The sequence below is a fragment of the Podarcis filfolensis genome, assembly GCF_964270895.1.
Source record: "Podarcis filfolensis genome assembly, chromosome: 6".
In the NCBI taxonomy this organism is placed as follows: Eukaryota; Metazoa; Chordata; class Lepidosauria; order Squamata; family Lacertidae; genus Podarcis; species Podarcis filfolensis.
The window spans coordinates 71,195,836-71,217,921 of record NC_139609.1 but is presented as its reverse complement, the minus strand read 5'-3'; the positions used below and the strand labels follow the sequence as shown (position 1 = coordinate 71,217,921).

At 42.9% G+C, this 22,086-nt stretch overlaps 1 long non-coding RNA gene across 4 annotated transcripts in view; it reads left to right on the top strand.

Annotated features, from left to right (window-relative positions):
* Positions 1-22,086, top strand: part of LOC310764828 — a 43,595-nt gene that overhangs the window by 2,404 nt on the left and 19,105 nt on the right. Inside the window, exons 2-4 of one of the 4 annotated variants that reach the window (XR_014549243.1) lie at positions 1,272-1,355; positions 4,430-4,558; positions 19,445-20,116. This is a non-coding gene — a long non-coding RNA (uncharacterized lncRNA). Of the gene's footprint in view, positions 1-1,271; positions 1,895-4,429; positions 4,660-19,444; positions 20,117-22,086 lie in introns of those variants that run through there. The other 3 variants (XR_014549244.1, XR_014549242.1, XR_014549245.1) reach the window with 3 other exon arrangements.

Below are 22,086 nucleotides of genomic sequence, written 5' to 3'. Positions count from 1 at the left end.
GTCCTAGGCCTTAAGAAAGGAATTCTTCCAGTTGTGTCTCCTTTTGTCACTACTGCATTACAATTATTTCTCAAGAATGCCTTCATCCCTGGTTATGAAAGCAACAACAACAGACTCTCTTAAAATAAGCTGTTCTATTAAAAAATGAAATCGGTAAATGTGTGCAGGAGCAGGCCTTTGAAACTTGCAGTGAATTTTACCACCACCCCAACCTGAGATTGTGTGCCTCTCTGCAGCTGTCTGTGTATGTGATGACCTCCCTCTTTCCCTGCTTTCATCAGGACATACAGTCCTATCTCGTTCCGTTTCCTCTGGTATTTAATATGCTCTTCATCTTTATGCAAATGAATATTTAATTATTTATAAGTCGGCCCATGCTGCTCTATTTTACATGCTAACATATCCATGATTTATTAAACAATGTGGCATTGCATAAAAACCTGCCCTGTCAGTAACATTGATACCCTGAAAGGGGAACAGTAAGTCTTGTCCTAAAAGATGCAAATGTCCTGGGAAAATATTAAGAAACCATTCGAACACAAAGCACCAAATAGACCCAACAGCTTCTATTGTGCCGAGACACATTTATTTTTTTCAACGGAGGGAACCATTGAATGTCAGGGGAGGGGCCTAATTGGCACAGCTCCACTTCCTAATAATGCATTGACAGATTGTGTGAGCACTTCACCTGAAAAGGGCTACTGCAATTATTAGATTTTCATACACACAGTGGCTGCTTCTGCCCCTTTCACTTGACTTGAAGGATGATTAGGCCAAACATCTGAGTCAGAATTTTTTTTTGCAAACTCACATAATATTAGCAGGCATTTCATGGCAGACAGTCTTTTTTGTTCTTATTCTTATTCAAAGCACTGGATCAGAAAACAACGTATCCCAAGCCTCCATCACGAGTCCTGGGATGTCATGCTCAGTATAACAGATCATTCAAAGTTTAAAACGGTCGGGTTTTGAATTAAATCGGTGTTTCAGGGGGAAATGATCTCCTCTGATCTGTGGGACAGATCTCGGATATGCTACTGAAATGATGAGTGCAGCAAGTAGCTCCTTCGTGACAATAATTGACATAACTAAGGCATTTTGAACCAATGATTTCTTTCCCTCTCCAGAGCAGTTGTAGCAAACAATGCAGACACATTTCAGTTCGCTCATCAATGTTTAATGTTTGTTTAGGCTGCATTTGTAATAATCAAAGGGTAGCAGCAAAGTGAATTGGGTAAAAATCTTCTCAGCTGTATCTCCGTTGATTTCAGCAGTTGCTCTGTCATACGCGATTGTTATAAAGGACTATGAGAAGAGCACTTGCGCAGCACCTCGAGAAGTCTGGCATCATCGGGGTAAGTGCACACCACATTTAAGAGCAGAGCAACAGCAACACTGAACAAGCAATAAGAAGGATGAGCAGTGAGGCTCTGTGGCAGAGGGTATATAAAACAAGGGAGGCTGGATGTGTGGTTTTTCAGCTGCTGAACTCCCATCATAGAATTGTAGAGTTGGAAGGGACCTCGAGGGACATCTAGTCTAACCCCCTGCAATGCAGGAATAATCTCCAGCAAGCACAGGCACTGATGAGGGATGATGGGAGCTGTAGTCCAACATATGGAGGGCCACAGGTTTGGCATGGGGGAAATTTGCACCTCCTGAAAGAAATGCATTCTTTTGAATGTTGCCCTTCTCTACATTTTGCAATGCTACTCTCCAGTGAAAACAAAATGGCCACACAAAGGTGTACATTGGGGAAACGTGTGCATAAGAATAAATGTATTCATGGGAGAAAAGCACTAAAATGCATTATATTAAGCAAAACCAAATAAAAATATATGCATATTATGAGAAATGTGCATTAAAGGGGTGGCTGTTGTTTTTAGAAAGGGCAGAGAACACTGGAGCAAAGCCACAAACCCAGATTGCCCACATGCCTCTCATGCAAATGTTATGCCAATGCCCCACTTCCAAATTCTGGAGTAAATAAGGACACTTGGTCTCCTAGTGTGCCATACTTGCAATATATCTTTTGATGGGGATCACACCTACCTCTCCAATTCTATGACTTTCAAACATTTGCAGAAGTGGAATCTCATTTTCAGTTAAATTAAATAGGACTTGGGTGTAATGCATAAAAGACCCATTAGCTTTCATCTGTTTTAAATTCTGTGTAGCTTTTTCACAGGAAATCAAATGAAAAAGGGATTGATTGCCTATAGCATCTATCTTAAACTGCGTTGAAAATCTCACTGTGAGTGTGTGCTGTGACTGGTGACATCTATGTGATAGATTACAGATCCAGATGTGATATGCTGTATTTTTCAAGGTCTCTTGACAGCCTTCCTTGCACTCTCTCCATTAATCCAGTTCACCGAGCAGTTTCCAACAGGAACTATTTTTTAAAACTGCTGTGTTAAAGAATTGTAATCCTCTTTCCACCAAATAAGAAATTCTTTTCCCCCTTAAAAAATATTCTGGGCTGCGCATCAGGATAGTCAATAATTTCAAGCATCATTTTGCACCTTTGCTGTTCTAGAAGGGATTTCTGGTTATTGTTCCTTCAGTCAGATTGTCTCCTGATGGGAATTATGCCTCCCTCCCTCCTGCCTCCCATAATTCTCTTTAGCTCTTGGCTATATACTTTCCTCTCCAATGCCTTACTTCCTGTTCACCTGCTCAGCTACAATAAAGCCACCAAATGTGGTGTTCCTAGTGTTGGAAGTACAACAGAGACCATTCAGTGTATGACTTAAAGGGCTATTTTTGCTATTAGTCTGGGTGACAGCATGGAGATTCTAGTCAGTTGTGAGTTAGCTGTCAGTGAAAAAGACAGTTTAGGTCTAGGAACTGGGGGCGGGGCGGTAAAGTGGTTCTGAAGGAGTCCATACCCCACACCCAGTGTAGACCTGAACCCTGTAAAGAAGGAAAAACCTCTGGCTATTTCTTCTAGAGTTATATGCTGTTCTTAATCAGTTTTCCTCAGTAAAGTATTGTCAGTTTTTTCCCTCTCTGCTTTATTCCAATTGCTCTTTTAACATCTTCTGAGCCCTATTGTATTGTGATTAAGATAAATAGCAGATTGCTCAGCTTTGATTTTAAATTGTGTTCAGTTTTACAGAGCCTATGGAGGGCAGGGTGAGAGTCAGTTGCAAAGGAAATGCCATTTCCTAAACCACATTGGACTGGCTGCTTGCGAGAGTGGAAACTGGTGGAGCAGCTCTCCCCCACCCCCACCCTATTGGCACTTGATTGTCCTTTTCACATCCTCCCCCCTTTTGGTTTCAATGGAAGGTAAAGGAACTATGCCAGCTCTGGAGGCTGCCATCATTTTTCTCTCTGGGGGGCTTATATGGGGAATGGGAGAGCCTTGAATCACGTAGATCAAAGACATTTCCCAATCCACTTCTGACATGTCCCTTTTCATTCCCTACCACTGTTGGACAGTGGAGTAGTGATGGTTGCATTTGAAGTCTCAGAACCATTTTCCATTTCATTGTACATTATACTTAAAAGCTCTCTCTCTGCTTGCAGAGAAAGTGATCCAATAACCAATAAACACACTTCCTGGGAGCTTACCACTGCTCCATAATTTTATTTTACATCAGCCCAGTATATTTCAGGTTCGGGCTCCTGTGATCAAGAACTTGTGACGTTCCTATCATTGTGCTTCATACCATGCATCCTATTCCCTCTCTTCTCTTCGCACCTCACCGTATTCCATGTATACCTTGTTCCTATAGCTCAATCTTGATCACAGAGATCTTCTGAAGGGGCACTTTGGATGGTCTCATATATCCCTGTGTTCAGGTGGCCTTTACTAGAGCCTTTAGTGTGGTAGATTCTGCCCTGTGCAAGTCCTCCCCTATAGAAGTTGGGCAGCAGTCACCCAGCTTTCTTTTCCACAACTTTTGAAAACTGTGCTGCTTAGACAGAACTTTGGAATGCGATTTAAAATGAAAGAAACAAAACAAAAACCAACCATGTTTTTTACTGATGTTATTGTAACATTATGCTTTTATGTTGTATACCGCCTTGCTACAATTTTTATGAAAGTGCAATTTCTAAATATTTAAATATAAACAAAAACATACAGGCCTTTTTGTAGCTGAGGTTTCTCGGAGAAGTCAGAATGTTCCTGAACAAACATTATTTTAAGCGGTGACCCTTTGTTTCCAAAGCCATGATCATAATCACATTTATTGATTTCTGCACCGTTCCTATTGAACATCTTCATGAAAAAGTGCCACTAAACATTAACATCACTAAAGGTCATGCAAATATCAGCTTTTGCATTCATTAGAAAATAAGACCGTTAGTCAGCTAGGGATGCTTGAGGAATTGGATCTTTATTACCTCCAATATGATATGGAGGCCAAGGCAATCATTGTCTACTAACCATGAGGCTATGTTGTAATTCCACTACCAGAGGCTTTCTACCTTTAAATAGCAGTGCTGGGAATTGCAGATGGGCAGAGTGATGATGATCACATGTCCACCTTGCAGGCATCTGGTTGGCCACCTGTAAGAACAGGACACTGTTGGCCTGTTCCAGCAGGTACATTTTACATTCTTATGTCTTATGTTTTCAGCTGACCTGAGTCATACATCCTGGACTAACACACAGGCTGGATATCCACCTTTTTCACTTCTTTGTATGTTGCAGCACATTTCTTGGCTCAAAAAAAATATTGAAATTGTGCATTTTTAGTAAAAACATTTCCAAGTTGCTCATTTAAAAACATAAATGCAAAAATGTGTAATGCAGAAACAAGGTGGGCATATCAAGGCAGCGATAGCTCTGAGCTCGCTAAGTAACAGATTCAGTAGCTAAAGAATTAAATGACATCGAGATTGGAACTTGGAGACCTGCTTTTACACCAATATGAATGATCAGGAGATAGACTTGAGTTTTCCATTCTTGAATAAACCCCTTCAGATCCAAGGCTACTGATAGTGGATGAGTGTGCTGATAACCCAGTTGCTACCTTCCAAGGAAATGATTTCAGTCCGACACCTAATTTGTTCAAGCCCCAATGTAGCATCTTTTGATGGAACTCAGGAGGCTACAGGCAGACACTCCACATTTCCCACCCCACAGTACAAGTGGGAGAAAAAGGCAATAAATGATGGATTCATAAACACACTTGGAAAAGCAGTGAATGAGGGGGAAAGTCCAAATTCCAATGATGATTCTTCTAGAAAGAGGTATTGTACAGATAAAAGTGAAGAAATCCAGCAGAATAATGAAAACAGAATCTGAATTGCAAGCAGGAATTCAAGCCATTGTAGAAGCTTCCCTGATATCCTTCCAAACCACCACCAACTTCAGTTTCTTCGCTGGTAGGTCCCATCTGCAGGGCTACAGACAGAATTCCTGTCTGCACTACCCCAACTAGTGCACCAGTTATGGCATTCAAACCATAAACTTCCTTTTCCAAAGCATTGATTCTCCTAAGGATTCCCTCTGCTGTTTGTTGTGTCAAGAGAATTGGTCACGTACAAGTTCCCATGGTGAGAGTTTCATTTTGTTGTGGCCAAGTCTATTATGCTACAATTGTTATTGCACATTGTTGAGGTTTTGTTATATGGAGGAAGCTGCAGTTGCCTGGAAGCCTATGTAACAACTCCTAACAAGTTCAGATAAACTAACTATTTAGGCTAAGCTTTCATTACAGGAACATATTACATATGTTACATTTCTTGCACAGTCGCCATGTAAGGAACTAGGGCAATTCATATATGATAAATTAATTGTATCTTGCTGCAAATGCTTTTCAGTTACCTCCATTTACCTTGCTCCAGCTGCTCCAGTTACTGATTCACAACAGTCCAGTATATATTTCTGGACTAAATTTGTTAATGGAGTTCTGGACAATTTATTTGAAGCACTGCAGGTCTGTGCTTGTGTGGTAACCATATCAAGACTGATATAATTGCAGAGTCTCCTTCAGTCGAGATGAACTTCTATTCTTTCCTTATCAGCTAAATGCTGAACATGGAGTCAAAACTCTCCCAGTGCCCGTCCTCCAATTAAAATATATGGCTTTTAAGTCCATGTAAAAGAAATGTGCTCCTTGCCTGTTGTTGCAATTATCATTAACAGCTGAGTCAACTGACTTTAAAAGTATTCAAAAAACAACAAAAACAAATTAAATCAGACTGTGGAGCTAAAGGACAAGTAGTCTTCGTTGTTGCCATCTTCAACCGGAAGTCAGAAACGAATAATGATTTATGTTATGCCCTGCCCCTTTTTAAAATTTGCAAAATGGTGCAGTGATAACATGGTACAAAGGTTCTTCAGGTTTTTGTAGGGATTCAAAACCTTGCATATTTTGTTTGCTCAGATATGACAGGGAAAACAGTGTTTGTACTAGAAGACAAGTTTAAAGCAACGTCTGACCCAGACACCTAAAGGAACTTCTTTCACTGTACAGTCACACCTTGGGTTGAATGTGCTTCAGGTTGAGCGTTTTCAAGTTACGCTCCGCGGCAACCCAGAAGTAATGGAGCACGTTACTTCCGTGTTTCGTCGCTCACGCATGCGCAGACGCTCAAAATGACGTCACACGCATGCACAGAAGTGGCAAAACGCAACCTGTGCATGCGCAGACGCGCAGACGCGTCTTACGTTCTATTCAGGATGTGAACAGGGCTCCGGAACGGATCCTGTTCGCGTCCCGAGGTACCACTGTATTAAGATGCCCATGTATTAATATTAGCAGGGTGGCTTCATGGTCTCACCTATGGGTGGGGCACATGGAATGGTGGTAAAGGATAGAATAGGGCCTTTTCCATGGTGACACCCCAACTATGAACTTTTTGTCCCCTGAGATTTGGTTGGTGCTGTTGTCAGCTATCTTCTGACACTTTAAAAAAATAATAATCTATTTCCCCCAAAATTTTACCGGAAATTCACCATACCATCTTCAATTCTCTGAAAAACCCTTTTCTGTCTCACAATCCCAACTGTTTGTGTGTGTGTGTGTGTGTGTGTGTGTGTTTTCTTTCTTTTCCAGATTCTCTGGGGAAAGTACTGCCACAACTGTTGATACTAAACTGCTGTGAAAGTTTTTGAATGATGTTGACAAGAAAATAAAGCAAATCTTGCAGGGAGGAGCACACAGTGTTGGCTCAAACAGCCCATACTGAACTGCAAGGAGAGTGACTTGACCTTACTCTATTTTTATAGCTGTAAGGAATTATTGCCTTCCCCTTAATGTCTGCCTGTGTTACAAGGAGAGACTTGTAGAGTACTGACCTTGTAGCTCAGCTAACCTTATCACTGAGTAATTATTACAAATGAGCTTTCATGGGCAGTGCAATTAGTTGAGACGCAGGAGTGCTGATCCCACAAAGAAAACAAAATGGCATTTCTGTGCAATTCTCAATAATTTCCCCTCCTTCATTTCCTCTTTTCTTTTGTTCTCCTTTTGTTCAATGTTATGAAGAGTGCCATTGTTTTCCACATCTGACAAAAGAGAGAGAGAGAATGCTACAAGCAACAACATATTGAGGTACAGTGGAGTCTGGTCCATTAGGATGAGCGGAGCCTTGCTCCCCCCATGTTATTCTGTCCTCAGCCAGCTACCACCTGCCTGCCTTTAGCCCTTGCTGTCAGCGTCTTTCTCCTTATTCTAAGGCCACGTTCGCACCATACATTTAAAGCACTGTGATGCCAATTTAAACAGGCATGGCCTCCCCCAATGAATTCTTTGTAGTTTGCAAAGCAACCATTCCCAGAGTTCTCAGGGCAGAGGGTTTGACTGTTAAACCACTCTGGGAACTGTAGCTCCATGAGGGGAATAGGGATCTCTTAGCAATTCTGAAGAAGGCTGATTGCTGAAGAATTGATGCTTTTCAAGAAGGCTGATCGCCGAAGAATTGATGCTTTTGAATTATGGTGCTGGAGGAGACTCTTGAGAGTCCCATGGACTGCAAGAAGACCAAACACATCCATTCTGAAGGAAATCAGCCCTGAGTGCTCACTGGAAGGACAGATCGTGAAGCTGAGGCCCCAATACTTTGGCCACCTCATGAGAAGAGAAGACTCCCTGGAAAAGACCCTTGTGGGGAAAGATGGAGGGCACAAGGAGAAGGGGACGACAGAGGACGAGATGGTTGGACAGTGTTCTCGAAGCTACCAACATGAGTTTGACCAAACTGCGGAAGGCAGTGGAAGACAGAAGTGCCTGGCGTGCTCTGGTCCATGGGGTCACAAAGAGTCGGACACGACTAAACGACAACAACAAAAGCAATTCTCAGCACTCTTAACAAACTATGCTTCCCAGGATTCAGGTGGGGGGACCTTGACTGATTAAATTGGTATCATAGTGCTTTACATGTATTGTTACACACCATCCCAATTTCCAAGTGATGTGAGGGGTTGCATGTTCACCTGCCAGAGTCTGTGTTTCCTTTTGGAACAGCGAAGCACCACAGAGACTTTAGTGTCTTTATGATATAGAGTTCTATTTACACATATATACAACCTGCACCTAGAAGGAGGGATTGTAGAGCATTCACATCCTATGCAGGTCTGGCTTTCTCCTTAAGGGCAGCATTAGATTCAAAGGCTAGCAAAAATCCATCCTCTGTGTCTCTTAGTCCCAGCCTACCATTCCAAGCTCCCATGGAGTTCTGCCCTTCCTTCCGCTTCTCACTGCTAAACAACTCCAGGGACCACCCCGCAGCCTACATCATTCAGTGTTGAAACCCTTTACCTGGCCTTAGCCTCTGCCCACTAGCACCCAGGAAAGAAGGAGCCTCACCCCCATTGACTGGCTTGCGTACTGATGGTTTCCTCGATGGGCCATGCTAATGGATGAACTGGCTTGGCTCATAGGTAAAGGTAAAGGGATCCCTGACCATTAGGTCCAGTTGTGGCCGACTGTGGGGTTGCGGCGCTCATCTCGCTTTATTGGCCGAGGGAGCTGGCGTAAAGCTTCCGGGTCATGTGGCCAGCATGACTAAGCCACTTCTGGCGAACCAGAGCAGCGCATGGAAACGCCGTTTACCTTCCTTCCGGAGCAGTACCTATTTATCTACTTGCACTTGACGTGCTTTCGAACTGCTAGGTTGGCTCATAAGCATAACTAAATCCAGGGGGTTTCCATGTTTGGCAAAGTTGATTCTAACTTTTACTACATCCTGGAATTTAGGTGAATCGGGCCCCCACACAAACCCAATTTCCTAACAGTATGGTGTGGATGTGGCTTTGTGTTGCCCTTGTAGAACTCAGCAGGTGGATGGGGACAAAACTAGAATTAGTTGTCTCTGCTTGTCACTGGATCTAGGTCCACTCCTCATTGGTTGTACCTACTTTTGGCCTTCCTGCCTTCTGTATTGCCAGTCCGGATGGTCACTTGCCATCACTGGTCAGGCATTAATGGGGATTGGGGGAGGGTGTGAGGGAATAGGCGTTTTGCAGCAATCTCGCATCAGGAACACAGTGCACTCCCTTGCCTCTTCTAATGTCTTTCGAATACCCAGTATGAATTCGGAAGCAGATTTGGAAAATGACCAAAACCCAAGTGGAATTAGTTGGAGTCTTTCATGGAAGGCCAAAACAAAATCTATTTGCTTAGCAGCTGAGCTGTTGGGGGGGGGGGAGTACTTACGTTTTTATTGTAATGAAAAGCATCCAACAAATCTGAGCTAAGCAAGGAAATATTTACAGGAACAGGAATTATATCTGCATGGTTTAACAATAGATATCTGTGATTAGAATAATTTACATAATGTTTGAAACTCTGAAATTGTCATAATTTTTGAAAACCTGAGAATGGGTGGAGAGCCTCCATGCCAGGAAACTCTGGCAGCCACGTACAAAGCTCTCTCTATGGCATCTGAAAGAACTGTGTATTAAGTGGCACTATGCATCACCAAAGGCACCACGTGCAAGAGAGAATTTTGTTGTTGCTTTTGTTATTTCAGCAGCCTAAGTTTCATCTTTATGATCCTCAAATCTGCTGTTTCCATTATCTGACTACAATAAACAAAACTACAGAGTAGATTTTTAAATGTTGGCAGTCATTTGGATCATATTCCTAAATGTATACTAAAAGCAAAAACATGAAGATGCATCACACCACCATGCTTTAACACTGTAGAGCAGGCTGTAAGTCATTGCTATTCTGCTCTATTTATAACTTCCGAAGTAGGCATGTTTTGCTCATTCTGCTACCAAAGGAGATAAAGTCAGGGAAATCAGTCTGCCCAGCAACTTTGGCATCTTTATTTTAATTAACTTGAAGATCAGCTGAGGTTTTACAATGCACTTTGAACGTGCAAGCTCAGCTCTTGCAAGGCTTTCCTTAATTTCCATTGGCATTGTTTAGGGAATCTCAATAAAACTAGAAAAGAAGAGGGGGAAAGAGGAGAAAATGAGTTTTCAAAGGGGTAGGGAGGTTAGATCACCAGTGAGAAAGGTATGGTGGTTTCACAAAAAACCTGCCTCATGCAGACTGCTCAAAATGGCTTCTGCACAACAACTGCTACAAGCAGTGAATCATTTGAGGTTTGCCACACAGGTTGGTTTGCAATGAATAGTTTGAAAATGTCTTTGCAGTGTATGGTATGTACAATATAAAAGCGACCTGCATTAAACCAAAAATAGAACCAAAAACCAATAAAACAACAATGTAAAAACATATAAAAACAAATTTTAAAAATGATTCCGTGGATTCATACACATAAAACGTGGTCTGAAAAACCTGGGCAAAGAGAGAAGCCTTTACAGGGTGTCTGAAGCAACTTATGGTTGTTGCTTCACATACGACAGAAGGGCATTCCACAGTACAGGGGCAACAGTGGAAAATGTCTGTTTCTGGCTGGATCTATACAGAAAAGAAAATGCTATGGAAAAAAATCTATAGAAAAAAAGCTCCCAAGGCAATCTGCCATTGACTTTGGTTTCTGCTCTATAGCTCCATCTGCTGTCACATGTTTATAACACATTTTAAACACTATAAATTGACCTATGTAGCTGAGTCCTCTGGGTCACCGCCCTATGCAGTGTGCCGTGAATAGGGTGCCATGAGTATAATTTCACCAGATGGGCAGCTTAGGTGAAGACTGAAGAAAGTGCATATGTGAAGAGGTTCTTCAACCATCCCTTGAAGTAAGAGAGTTGCTTTAGATAATTGAGGTGGTAAAGTAGGTAATTCACTTTTGTAGGAACTTAAAAAAAAAAGGGCAACCACACCAGTCTTTGAACCTAACTTCCTTTTCTGTGGGATCTGACTGTTTAGCATTACTCCTGCCTAAGATGCCATAACAGCACTGCTGGCTTCATTTGATTTCCTGAGCTCCATAACCAAGAAGGCTGGCAGGGTAGTGGGGAGGCAAATATTAATTATTTGGAGATTTCCACTGTAACAGCAGGGTAGCCTCTGTATAAGCAATCAGCTATAATGGTAAACCAAGGGAAAGCCAACGTAGCTGGAAGATGGCAGAGAAATCTAGCAACACAACTCATTTGACACCAATTAAAATGCACAAGAAGCCATCATCCCTGTAATAATCTTTCTGGGGTTAAACCCAATCTGCCAAGGCATATTCATAATTCATTGACCATTGTTTTCTCGCTGCTGTTCAGAAGCCCACAGCAGCTGGAAAGTGAAACCATGAACATTGTGGTGACATGGTGAATTTGTGTGTGTTATCAAAGGGGGAGTGATTAGAGATAAACTGAGAGCCTTACATTCCGACATATAATCTAGTGATCCACAATTTGTTGTTGCCTTAACACTTCTACTTAGTGTTAGGAAGGTTTTGTTGCTTCTCCTCTTCCTTTTATTTTTTTAAAGAGAAAAAATTCAGGTTCCATGTAATAATAATAATAATATTTTTTTATTTATACCCCGCCCTCCCCAGCCAAGGCCGGGCTCAGAGTGGCTTACAAGCAATAATAAAACAAGATTAATGATTACAACTTAAAAACAAAAATAAAATACAACATTAAAATAATGGAACATTAAAATATTAAAATGTAGCCTCATCGCAGGAGGAGAAGGAAAAGAAAAAAGAAAGAGAGGGAGGGAATCAAATTGGCTCCAAGCCAAAGGCCAGGTGGAACAACTCTGTCTTACAGGCCCTGCGGAAAGAAATCAGATCCTGCAGGGCCCTGGTCTCATGAGGCAGGGCGTTCCACTAGGCTGGAGCCAGAGTTGAAAAGGCTCTGGCTCTGGTTGAGGCCAATCTAACTTCCTTAGGGCCCAGGACCACTAGGGTGTTCTTATTTATGGACCTTGAGGCTCTCCGTGGGGCATACCAGGAGAGACGGTCCCGTAGGTACGAGGGTCCTAGGCCGTGAAGGGCTTTAAAGGTCAAAAGCAGCACCTGAAATCTGACCCTGTACTCCACCGGGAGCCAGTGCAGCTTGAAAAGCACTGGGTGAATATGCTCCCATGGCAGAGACCCCGTGAGGAGCCTCGCTGCAGCATTCTGTACCCGCTGGAGTTTCTGGGACAGCTTCAAGGGCAGCCCCGCGTAGAGCGAATTACAGTAGTCAAGCCTGGAGATGACCGTCGCATGGATCACTGTGGCCAGGTCGGGGCAGAAAAGGTAAGCGACCAACTGCTTGATGCGGCGAAGGTGGAAAAATGTCGCCTTGGCTGTTGCTGTAACTTGCGCCTCCATGGAAAGGGAGGCGTCAAGGATTACACCCAAACTCTTAACGGAAGGCAATGGCACTAATTGGGCCCCCGCAAGAGAAGGGAGTTGGTCCCTCATCCCCATGCCATCCCGACCTAGCCATAGGACCTCTGTCTTCGAAGGATTTAGTTTCAATCGGCTCCCACGAAACCATCCAGCCACAGCTTCCAAGCATCTGGTCAGTGTGTTCGGGGCCGAGTCGGTGTGGCCATCCATCAGCAGATAGAGCTGAGTGTCATCAGCATATTGGTGACAGCCCAGCCCAAAGCTCCGGATAATCTGGGCAAGGGGGCGCATAAAGGTGTTAAAAAGCATCGGGGAGAGAATTGCGCCCTGCGGCACTCCACACACCAAGGAGTGGCGCGACGACATTTCCCTCCCTAGTGCCACCCTCTGTCCCCGACCAGAGATAAAAGAGCACAGCCAGTTACGGGCTATGCCCTGATGGGATGCTATGATTCTATACATGACTGTGGCCTGATGGGAAGTCTTGCTCTTAAGCTTCGCTCCTGCACATAATGCTGCACAAACCGTTCTAATACTAAGACATTCACTCACCACCTTAGAATGTTCAGTTCACATTGAGTTCAGGAAAACATTGTACTTTGACCCGTTCTTAATGCATAGTTGATCACATCTATGGAACGTGATTATTATGCTCTTTTAAGTTTCCTATATCAATCATTAGTAATTGTTTTAAGTCTTACTATATTAATCATTGGTTATAATTTAATTAGGAGGTCTTCATGCCTGTCTAGTTCTGTGCTCCCTTTCCCAGTCTTTAATCTATTGGTGATTAATGCCTATATGCAACCCTTTGCTTTGTACTTGTGTTAACCAATCAGCAATAAGCACATATGTGGCAATGCTGTAATGTTCAATAAAAGAGGCTCCTCGAGACTTGCTCAGGAGATGCCTCCCAGATGACACTCGCTACCTGTCTGTCGTTATTTCAACCCAACAATGCCCTGTATCCCCACGTCTGCGACGTGGTTCAAAAGGTTCAAAAGGAAACAATACAGACCAACCATACCCCATTTGTGAGACTGGCTTTTAAATCTGCATGAAATTCCTTCCTCTGGTAATCAAGGTGCCACCTGCCACCTCCCAAAATATTAGGTTTCCATTTCAATAAATATATTAGTTTGACATTTATATTTACACAACAACAAAACACAGACCTCGTTTACAAGCAAGGAAGTGGCAGAAATAGAAATTCAAATATCCAGAACACCTCACTCCTCCTCAAAAGCCTGGTATGTCTTTGCCTGTGACCAAAATGGCATCAATATCATGGTTGGATGCACTTCAGAAGGTTCATTCGGAAGGCAAAGGAGCCACTGAAGAGAGAGCCCAGTCATGGACTCTCACCCAAGAAATCTCATTAGGCATGAGGACCATCAGCAGAGCTTCTCCGGCAGTTGTTAAAAGAGGCAAGTTGGTGTGGGAGGAGGCCTAGGTCATTTAGCACCTTACACTGTAATATTGACATGTTACATTGGGCCCAGCTCCAGCTGTATTTTCCTTTTTGCGAGAAATGTTTTAAATGACTTGTGCTTCTCTGTCACAAAAATGATTAAGCAAACTTAGAATTAATTTCTCTCTCACATAGTGGGCGTGCTCAACAAGAGAGCTCTTTCCTTATCTACTTCCCAAGTATCAGGCTGGTTATACTGTAATTATATTGTATTAATTACTGTAATTTTTATAAGCATTAACCATCCCAAAGAAAAGCAGGGTTAAGGCACAGTACTGGTGATGAATTAATATTCAAGGGAGACTAACCTGGCTGGCACTCTATATCTTGGAATTTCTAAGCATTCCCCATTTTTAGCATAAGGTGATGTTTGTTTATTTAGTCACTGAAGTAGTTACATTCTGCATTTTTACAAAGTAAAGCAAGGTGGCATATAACATACAAGATTATAATAAAAATCAGTAAAAATATCAGTAAATAGTGGTCATTTAAAAATAATATATATTGCAAAGGGTTGTTTAAATAATACAATTTCCAGAAGACAACAATTCCTGCTGAACCTCTGCTAGTAGGGAGTTTACTTATTACATTTATATACCCCCTTTTTCTTCCAAGGATCTCGAGGTGGTTTACATGGTTCTCTTCCTCCCCATTTCATCCTCACAAACAATCCTGTGAGGTAGGTTAGGCTAAGAGATGGTCACCCAGTGAGCTTCATGGCTGAGGGGGGATTCGAACCCTAGTCTCCCAGGTCATAGTCCAGACCCTCCAAGTGTCCCTATTTTTCAGGGATGTCTCTGATTTAGAGAAGCCGTCTCGGTTTTCTGATTATTATTATTTTTTGCCAATAAATTTTTATTATTTTTGCATTAAACATACATTCATTATACAAATAAATCACATACTTATCTTTAGCTCTGCCGAGCATCGGACTTTCCTCCACCCCTTTGGTTGTGGTGACCTCACCATAACACATGCTCTCTAGGAGGAGAACTTGATTTCTCAAAAGCGACCTGATTCTATAATACCATACCCTCCAATATTTCTCCAATGAAAATAGGGACATTCTATGGAAAAGTGGGACATTCCAGAATCAAATCAGAAACTGGGACAGCTTCTCTAAATCAGGGATGCCCCTGAAAAGTAGAGACACTTGGAGTGTCTGTAATACTTTCCAAGAAACTCCCACTGATCAGATAAGTGAAGATCCTGTACTGATGATGACTTGATGTTTTATTTAGGCAAAGAGTTTGGGCAGCTATGCCTTTGCCTACAAGATCACCAAAACAGGCCTATTTTGAAGCAGTTCATCTATGGATGATAAGATGTTAGGGGGGAATTCCTCCCCGGTCAAATGCTATGAGCAGCTCACAAACTTCCACGGTTCATCATAACAAGAGCTGCTGCTGCAGTCTGAAAGTAAAAGGTGCCTGTTCTCTGACTGACATATTTTGCTTCAGCTGTCAGCACTGCAGGTTATTTCTGTGCTTAAACTGATATGTCATGTGCGTAATGTTGTCAGGCTGACTTAAGGTTTGCCCTGCTAGCCTAGTAGGTCCCTAGTAATTATATTAAGTTGGAAGGAAGGAAGGAAAGAAAACTCACAGAATACCACTGAGGAAAGTACAGTGGTACTTCCAGTTACGAACTTGATTTGTTCCGGAGGTCCATTCTTAACCCGAAACTGTTCTTAGCATGAGGCGCGCTTTTGCTAATGGGGCCTCCCATTGCTGTCGCCGTGCAACTTCCACTCACATCCCGGGGCAAAGTTCACAACCAGGAGCATCTACTTCCGGGTTAGCAGAGCTTGTTACCCGAAGTGTTCGTAAGGAGGACGGTACGTAACCCAAGGTTCCACTGTAGGGTGAGAGTGTTTGGTCAAGAGGGCAGATTTACCTGGAATTACACACACACACACACACACACACAAACAAACAAACAAACAAACAAACACGCACAGTGTGTGTGTGTGTGTGTGTGTGTGTGTGTGTGTGTGTGTGTGTATGGAATAAAGTTTCATATCCTAATACAGTGGTACCTCGGGTTACATACACTTCAGATTACAGATGCTTCAGGTTACAGACTCCGCTAACCCAGAAATATTACCTCGGGTTAAGAACTTGCTTCAGGATGAGAACAGAAATTGTGCAGCGGCGGCGCAGCGGCAGCAGGAGGCAGCCCCATTAGCTAAAGTGGTGCTTCAGGTTAAGAACAGACCTCCAGAATGAATTAAGTACTTAACCCGAGGTACCACTGTATATTGTTTGATTGCCAGTGGAGGGATGCTCAGTAAAGGCCTTTGAAGACAGTTGGGCTGTAACCATGTTGGTGAGTAAATGCTGCCTCCAGCTTTGCTTTTGTAACCCCAGTTAGCTTTGCTTCCCTTCCTGCTTCACTCTGGCCCTAGCTTTTTTCTAGTCATCCATTCCTTGACCCCCTTTCCCTTACTTGACAGTCTAGGGATGGAGCAGAAATTCGATTCACTTTGCATTTAAAGGTGAACATCCCTAATTAGCACTTTCACGAACCAGGCCATTCTGTCTGTGACTCTCAAAAAAATCAAATCACAATCTGGAATGAGCAAATCAAAGAGGGTGGACAGCTCCAACTTTTTGGATAAATAAAATAAAATCATGCACTGCCTGACACTAATTTTCTGCCAGATTCTTTAACAACTGTATTGGAAAGGTGGGGAGAGAATATTGAAAACAAGACAGGCTTTCTCTCTCCCAAGCTTCAATGACAACTTGAGTTAAGCTCTCTCTGTAATAGATTCAAGCAGAGAGGTTCAAGCTGTATGAGTAAGAAAAGAAATGAAAGAGCTTTGTTAAATATAATTTTAAAATGATTACATGAAAATGGCTAATTCTGTAAATTGCTGCAAAGGAACATTGTCTGTACTGTTTACATCTGCAGCTGGGCATATTAGAGTAGTCACTGTATAATTTCACAGCAGAGTTTATAATCAAATTTTCCCATATCAGTCATATCCACATATATTGTATGATCATGCTCATACTGCTGTGTTGAAACAGATGTTTACGATAATGCTATTATTCTTGAATACATAGCTTCACCATTGATTGCACTTAGAAAGCTTGTCAAACTTCTAACAGAATGCTTCTGTTGTGCTTATTTTTCTGGGCTTAACACATTTCCCAATGGGATGTGAGAAAATGCTTATGAATAATGTGTAATTTGTAGTGTGTGTGTATAGAAAAGGTCTGCAGCTTGATTACCCCCACCCACCCACCCAAATGTGGATAATGTGATAAGGGGAAAGCTCCAACATAAAATGTTACCCAACAGCAGACATGTTGAAGCACATTGCGTGAGCATTTTATATTGTTTTTAACATGTGCTGTGACATTTTGCTTGGTACCATTGATCACCACACCCCTTATCAGGCATGGCCAAACTTTGCCCTCCAGCTGTTTTGCGACTACAACTCCCATCATCCCTAGCTAACAGGGCCAGTGGTCAGGGATGATGGGAATTGTAGTTCCAAAACAGCTGGATGGCCAAGTTTGGTCATGCCTGCTTTACTCTCATTGGTGAGGAGCTCGTTGGTGGACTGCTGGTGGGAAAAGGCACAGCACAGCACACACACTTCTTAACCCATTGTTCTGTGCGAGTTTGGTATATTGGAAACTTGTGTCACAAACATAATTGGCCCATGCCTAAAAAAATACCTGCATGCATGCCCACAATGGGCCTCAGCTTTCCAGAGGTCAGGGATGGTGATTGGAACCCTTATTTGGATGGAAGCCAGTGTGGTGTAGTGGTTAAGAGCGGTAGACTTGTAATCTGGCAAACTGGGTTCACTTCCCCTCTCCTCCACATGCAGCTGCTGGGTGACCTTGGGCTAGTCACACTTCTCTGAAGTCTCTCAGCCCCACTCACCTCACAGAGTGTTTGTTGTGGGGGAGGAAGGGAAAGGAGAATGTTAGCCACTTTGAGACTCCTTCGGGTAGTGATAAAGTGGGATATCAAATAGTGCAAATGTCTCCCATCCCCAACTGCCTGCTAATGTGGATGAGAAACACTGAGATACAGTTCTTTCAAAAATGCTCGTGCGTGGACAGATGTGCACAAAAGTGCACATGGAAAAATGGGATCTGTGCAATGATGTGGGCACTAGCACTCTGGTGTGTACACAGCCTCTGTCCACTGTGGAGATGGTGGCCCTGATCGTCACCTGGCAGCAACACAATTCTTCTTGCTTTCTTTGTTTACCTCTTGCTGCCTTTATGTTGGCTCTTGCACGAAGAATGCAATGCTGCATCTTATGGCCAGTTGGCAGCTGGAGATCTTCCCTGCCTTTGTCCATGGACAAGTGTAGACCTTTATTCTGCCCACCCTTCCTTTTTAGCATTTAAATAGTTTCTCCATCTCCAGTCCTTTCACATTGCATTTCACAGTCATGCCACTTCATTTCCCCAAGTACTTTCTTACTAATTTCTCCCTGCTTCCTAATGTTCTTCCTGGTAAGTACCAACTTGCTAATTTCTTCCTTTATGCCTTTTTATAAAAAGGCTGAACTGGACGTTATGAGAAATAAGTGATCTCTCACAAATGTGGATTCTTTGTTTTTGTTTTTAAAAAGGTGATGGGGATATCACAGTTGGGAGGGTGGGGTTAACCCTCCCCATGCTATTCAACCTGGAAGAATGCCATTTAAGTATCAAAAAGTAGCTTTGGAGAGCGTTATTTGTTAAGACTAGAATCAGAAAAAAGGGCTAACCTTCACCTTCCCACTCAGTGAAAACATCAACAGTGTATAGGGTGGCTATGAGAAAGGCAAATTCCATGTTAGGGATCATTAGGAAAGAGATTAAAAATAAAACTGCCAATATCACAAAGCTTTTATGAAAATCTATGATCTGAACACACTTGGAATACTGTGTACAGGTCTGCTCACTGGATCTCAAGAAGGACATCGTACAGATGGACAAGATTCATCAAAGGGCTGGAACTGCTCTCCTACGAGGAAAGCTTGCAACAGTTGGAGCTTTTTAATTTAGAAAGAAAAGTGAGCAAGGGAGGACAACAGAGGTGCATTAAATTATGCAAGATGTGAAGAAAGTAGATTCAAATACATTTTTCTCCTTCCCTCATAATGATAGAATTCAGGGTCATCCAATGAGCTGAATGTTGGAAGATTCAGGCCAGGCAAATCCTGCTGCAGTTCATCTCCCGACTTCTTTGTTTATTGTCTGCAGTTTTATCTAAGGGTGTTTTTTAAAAAACAACAACAACTAATAATAATAATAAAAAAATCATACTCTTTTGTTCTGTTTTTAATAACAGATTTCCTAGGAAGTAATTGTGCTGCATTTCAAAAGCTGTTGGAAGTGGCTGGTTACGAATCAGATAACATGAGTAAACTAACGGTAATGAGCTCAGCAACCATTGTTCCTCTACAACAGGAAGACCTGAGATTTCATCCACTTATAGCAGATGGATACAGTGGTCGGCTATTACTCTGGATAGTCAGTGCCTTCCTTCATGCTTACGGAGGGGGGGAAACATACCGATGTTGTGTGTACCCATTGTGTATACCAAGCGTACTCATTATGTTCTCACAATGGGACAGATAATAGATTTGGAGGGGGTCGTTTTAATTAATCCCCTGCAAACACCGTCTCCCTCCAAACTCCTTTTATTGCAGTGCTCCAAGCAGCTTTGTGGCCCAGCATCTGGCAGCTTCCTCTTATGCAGGGAACCATCCCCTGATGTGCCACTGCCCTCCACTTCTGACCCGGCTGCCCACCTCCTCCTCCATCACTCCACACTCTGGAGTTTTCTCGCTAAAGTTGTCTCCATGTGTTAAGACTGCACAATTGTTTAGCAAATTCTTATGAACACAGTGGTTAGCTTAAGTCTGTATTCTCTGAGCTCCTTTCTTCCCTAGGGAGAAAAAAAGTGATGCATTTTGTACTACTTTTTTGTCAGTTTAATTTTAATGTTGATTTTTGCTGTTCGCTGTGTTGGTTTCTGCTTTCCTTCACTGTGCAGCGAAAGGGTTTGTCACGAGACAGGTGTTTACATTCCACAGTCTGTACTGTTGGAGTTTCTCACGGGAAAGGGAGACTGGATGTGACGTACACTGGTTTCCTGTTTTTCACTGTTCTTTGCAGTTTCACTTTGGTGATTCTCTCCGAGCTGACGAGGAGAGAGGATGCATTTCTCTGCTCCGGCAGAGGCAAGATGTCTTTCTGTAATATACTTGCTTTGAACTATAAATAAAGCAATATAGAGTATGCAGCACGTACTCCTCATCCTTCTGCTGTGCACGGGACTCTGCTTTAAATTAACACGTGGTTATGGGCCCAGAAGTCGAATCGGAGTGCCGGCAAGGGATCGGAATGCAGAGGGACAGATCGGATCTGAATCTGCTCTGCGTGTCAAGATGATTGATGAGGTATGTGCTACTGCTCCGGGCAGCCTGCCAGCTTCTAGTTAATGGCCTTATGGCTGGACTTTTAACTTTAAAGCCGTTTTGCTGGGAATAGGCAAAAGGCTCCCAGGCACAAGTTACTATGCTGGGGGAATCGAAAGTAACTTTCAAGTGCGCTTTTGGAATAAGGCAGCTGCAGCAGTGACGCAGCAAGATTTAAAGCAGCATATATGACGCTGAAGGCTAATGCCAGAGTCATGATGGCCCTTCAGGATGCTTGTGGGATTCCAAAGCTCAATAAGAAGAATTACGCGGACTGGGTTCTGTATGCAGAGGCAATTCTGCGGAAAGAGGGTTTGTTTGAGGTGATTACAGACAACCCCCCAGCTCCAGTTACAGATGTATGGGCAGCTAAGGATTCCAAAGCAAGGGGAACTCTTACATTGATAGTATCCCCGGAAGAGCTCTGTCTGTTGCGTGATAAGACCTCAGCCAGAGAAATTTGGGACGCTTTGAGAGAGGCTCACTTAAGGACAGAAGCTGGATCCACTATGTTTTACTTCAACAAGCTGCATAATATGGCTCTTGCTGAAGGTGGAGATGTGCGTTTACATCTGATGGAGATGCAAAATCTGAGACATGAGCTGCAACAGAGAGGACTCAACTTTCCAGAGGCTGTGTATTCTTTCATGATACTACAATCTTTGGGTTCAGGTTGGGAGTCTGTTGCAACCCAGATTGCTGTGCAACCAACAGCTCAGCTAACAGTGGATTATGTTACTGCCGTGATTTTAAATGAAGCAGATCGCCGGGGTGCTAGCTGCATGGGCAAGGGGGAGTCTTCACAGACGTCGTCCCATAGTGCAGTGGAACCACCAGATGGCGCCAAAGCTTTGAAGGCAGTGAAATGCTACTCGTGTGGACGTCTAGGCCATATGAAGAGGGAATGCAGATATCCCAGGGCCAAGACAGAGCAGCGCAGCGAAAGCTCATCGCGCGGAAAAGGCCGAGGCAAAGGCAAAGGTCCGGTGTCAAGGACAACGCAGCACAAGGCTATGGTTTCACGCTTCACTCCAAAGGTTGCAGAGGTCCAGAAGACGTCTAGATCTTTCTTCGTTGTTGATTCAGCGGCGACCCACCACATGTGCAACGATAAGAGACTGTTTGTGTCTTTTACACCGCAGGAAGGTGCGATTCACCAGGCGGATGACCACACAATTCCCAGTAAAGGCTGCGGAACTGTTGTTCTTCACAGTTTGGTCTTATCGATACAGAATGTGCTTTACGTGCCAGATGCCAAACATAATCTGCTCAGCGTTGGACAGCTGAATGAGCGGAACATTGACGTTTCCTTCAAGAACAGGAAGTGCATCATCACAAAGAAAAATGATTATATATTGCATGCTGAATATGTTGATCGTTTGTTCGTTTTGTATTATGATGATGTTGTGCAGGATGACACTTGTTGCATTGCAGGTTCTAACAAAAGTTTGCATGCAGAATGTATTCATGATTTTCATAGAAAATTTGGTCATTTGCATTTTGAGGCAGT